This window comes from Cucurbita maxima, unplaced genomic scaffold, assembly GCF_002738345.1.
Source record: "Cucurbita maxima cultivar Rimu unplaced genomic scaffold, Cmax_1.0 Cma_Scf00001, whole genome shotgun sequence".
Taxonomy (NCBI): domain Eukaryota; kingdom Viridiplantae; phylum Streptophyta; class Magnoliopsida; order Cucurbitales; family Cucurbitaceae; genus Cucurbita; species Cucurbita maxima.
This window is the reverse complement of record NW_019272017.1, coordinates 11,145,230-11,149,419: the sequence shown is the minus strand read 5'-3', so window position 1 is coordinate 11,149,419 and position 4,190 is coordinate 11,145,230.

The window sequence follows — 4,190 nt, the reverse complement described above, 5'->3', positions numbered from 1 at the left end:
TCAAGCAAGAAGGATGAATTCGATTAACCGCTTGTTCCGTTAGTGTTTCTTATTCTGAGGAAGTGATTGTTAACCTCTGCCTGATTTCACTCTTTCCGTCGGTAATCGGTAATAGGTGTTCTTTCCTCCTTTCTTTCTTCATTCTCCTTCCTGAACTATCAAAGAGAAAGCCAAAAGAAAAGATTCATTCTCTTCTCCTTCGGCTCTCCAACTATCAGTCTGCTTCGCTCCTTGATTTTATTGTATTGGTCGAGTTGCTCCGCTCCTTTTCCTTCTTTCACTCTTTTACTCGGGAAAGCTATTTGAATGAAGAACCTGAACCGTAAACTGATTTCACTCCTTTTCCTCTGCCTGAACTGTCAAAGAGAAGAATTACTCTACTCAGAGGCATTCTCCTTTTTTTTCTTTCTGGCTGGGGACTGGACTAGCTTCTCTTCTCAAGTGGGTTCATTAGCTAATTAATGGACTCCCTATCCCCCTATCGGTTATCGGTCTCGTTGCTTCCTTCGCTCCTTTTCTTTTCTTTTCTTTATTCTTTTCCTCGGTAACCTCCTGAACTCAATCACCTGGGCTGGGCTCGGCTCCTTCCTTGGGCTCTAAACAGCTTGGTCGTTTGGTTCTTTCCTCTTTCGTCTTAACTTGCTCTGGCCGTACGTAACCTCTTCTTGTCTTGACTTTATTCCCTTGCTTTCTTTCTTGAACTGGGTAAACGCATTAACCTGTCTGGTCTGTCGGTTTGTTTCCCAATTCTATTGCCTGAGCTATTGTTCTTGATTGAACTGGGTAAAGCAGTTGGCTGAGAAGAAGGGAGTTAGTAGGTTGAGTAAGCAAAAGGAGACTCAGCAAGAATGATCCTTCTCTCCTGCCCCTTGGCTTCGTCCCTTTCCTATTAATGTCATTATCCTAAACCGTAACCTGACGTAAAGAGAGAGCTGTATTCTGCTTTCTTTACAGTTCTAGAATAAGAGTGTCGGAACCTCACTCCTCTCGGTCTCACAGCTTTGTTCGCTCCTTCAGCTTTTCCTATATTCATTCCCTAAACTACTTCCCCGTAACCTAGTTATTCTGATTCTTCTCTTGCTGCTTGCTTATTCATCAAGTGTTTCAAGTCAATACTCATTCCTTATTCATGAGACGGAACTACTTTACTACTTTACGGAACCTATTTCTTCTTTCTCCTTGCTTGATTTCTAGAGGTAAACTGTAGGATGATTCTGGAACTCCTTTACTCTCTCTCCTGTAAGAAAGATTAATGAGACTGAGTTTACTATTCAGGACTATTACTGATTAACCGTAACCTGATTTCACTCTTTAGTACCATTTATTAAGAAATTTTATCCTCTGTCTATTTTTCGGGTTATTTATGAGGGTTTCACTATTCATTCTCCTTTAACTCCTTGATTGCTTGTTGTTCAGGACTATTACTTCTTCACCTTCACTCCTTTTATTCACTGTAACCGAAGAAAGGCGAAACAAGACTGAGAGTTCACTCCTTCAACTTGTCTCTCTTCTTTAACTCTTTTACTGGGTAAAGCGCTATTTGACGAACCTGAACGGGACCTTTCTCTTATGGAACTCCCCTTTTCCTCTCCAACTGGGGTTGAACTATCTATGTCTTCTCTCCCCTTCCCCGTAACCTTCTTTTACTCAGTAAAGCGGCTAAGTAAGTTAATGTCCTTCCTCTCTCTTCTATAAGATTCATTCGACTAAGCAGGAAGTCAAGACTGCTTATTCCTGAACCTTACCCTGATTGAACAAGGTAAGTCAGAGGGAACTAGGTCTGTTCTCTTTGCTCCTTCCCGTTCACTTCACCGATATTGCCTGCCTTTCCTGTCTCTTCTTTCCCAGTAAATAAGGTATGTTTGTCTCTCTCACTGCTTCGGGCCTCTCTCTCCTTTGTCTCACAGCTTCCTGCTTGCTTCTCGCCTTTCCTCTTCCTTTTTCAGCTATTTATTCTGGGTCTGTTCTCTTTTCTTTTCTTTCTCTTCTTTACCAGTAACTGAAGAAAGACTTAATCAAGAGTTGGAGAACTGTAATTCATTCACTCCTTCCTTCTTGACCTCGGTAAAGCAGCTTAGGATTGAATGTACTCTCTTGTAAACTCATGGAACCTATCCCCACTTCCATTGCCTGTCCCGTCCATTCAAACAGTCTGTTTGTCTTCGTCTTCACTCCTGGACTATGACTTCTTTTACTCGATAAAGCTGCTGAGGATTCTATTCTTCTTTCACTCGGGTTGGTTGACCAATTGCATTGGCTGAACCTTTTCCTTAATTCAAAGACTCAGTCTGGTAACTAGGTTACATCTTCCATCCTGTCCTTTCTTTCCGGTCTGTCTGTCTCTTCTTTCTCTCTTGCTTTCCTTACCTTGATGGAACTCTAAAGCAATTATGATCAGCTTTTCTGATATGACCTGACCTGATTGAACAGTAACCGAGGTAAATAGGTGAAGTAGCTCTTTTCTTTCACCTATGGATTGATTCTTTCACTATAAACTCCTGTCCCTTCCTAACTCATTTCCCCCTGCCTAACTCCTCTCGGTCTCACTGCTACTCTACTGTTGAACTCCTCCTCTCTCTCCCTCTGCTTGCTGCCTATTTATTCTTTTTACTAGGTAAAGCCATTTGTTGCCTGCTGCTAATGAAATGAATGTACTCTCTCCTTTTAATTCTCCTGAAGAGGAAGTCAAGACTCAAGGGAACCCCTGCCTGCCCCTGACCCGATATGATATCATCTAAGCTACTGAACCGGATTGTGAACTGTAAACTCCTCTACTCGGATATTCAATCCTTTTCTTTCCTATTTCTTTTCTTTCACTCTTTCCAAGCAAGGTAAGAGGGCTGGGCTGGCTGAGAATCTCCTTTCCTTCTCCTTCCTATTGGTCTGGTCTGTTTGTCTCATTGTTGTGCTAGCTTTGCTTTGTTTTATCCCCTGATGTAACTCTCGGTAAAGTGTATTCAATGAATTTACTCTCTGAACCTATCTATGGATTCTTTTCTTTAACTAATCCTTCTACTCTCTCTACTTACTCCTATTATTAATGCATTATGCTGAACTCAATCACTTGACGAACTGTAACCAAAGACTGAAGATGAATGAGAGAGACTGAACTCCCAGATTGAACTCGGTCAAGCTCACTCACTTGTCTTTCCCTACTACTATTTATTCCTTCAAAGACAAGGTAAAGCAAAAGCATATGAAGTAGCTCTTTGATTTAACGAGGTAAACTTCCCTATACAAAGAATATTCTCGTAAGCCTACAGCTCTTCTTGAACAAGGTAAAAGCCAAAGAGAAAGGAAAGACTCTTCTCGCAGCTTTCCTACTCTTTATTCTTGAATGAGACAGACTGCTAAACTACTGAACTACTTCTTCACCTATTGATTCAAACACTCACTCGGTAAAGCATATGAAATTGATTCTCCTTAACTTCACTCCTCTCATTTTCCTCTAGATTCCATTGCCTGCCCCTGACCGGATATTACCTAACCGACCTTGCCGAGCTAGCCTAGCTTTCTTTCTTCTTTGTTTTATTCCCTGCCTGATGGAACTATCAACGAGAGATACTCCTTTCCTTATTCATTCGACTCAACCTTTTACAATATTCCCTATTAAAGAGGTCATTTCATTCAGAGGTAATTACATAGGCTAGATGAAAAGAAGGTTAAGCTCCTGCATCGTAACCTATTCTATTGGTTGGTCTCACAAGACTAAGTTTCAGTCTTTGCCCAGATAAAGAAGATTAGAGTATACCCCTGCAAAAGAAGATTAGAGTATAACTCTGCATTGAACTGATTTCACTCTATTACTCTCCTCCCTCCTGTAAGAAAGACTCTCCCTGCCTGACCCGGACCCTACCTATGTTAGGTTACCTTATTCATTCTCTCTCTATGTTACTTACGTTACCTTATTCATTCATTCTCTCTCTATGTTACTTACGTTACCTTATTCATTCATTCTCTCTCTCCTTCCCTGTACGTAACCTTCTTTTCTTTTCTTGCTTGCTTTCACTCCTTTCCTTAACCTGATGTAACTCCTCACTCTGTCTGCTGCCTTGCCTACTTACTCATTCCCTTCTGATTGATTGAAGAAGGTCTGTCTCTCTCATTGCTGCCTCTCACTGAAAAGACTGGGTAAAGGGTCTATTTGTCTTGTCTGTCTTGTCTGGCTTCTCTGCTCCTGACTACTCTAT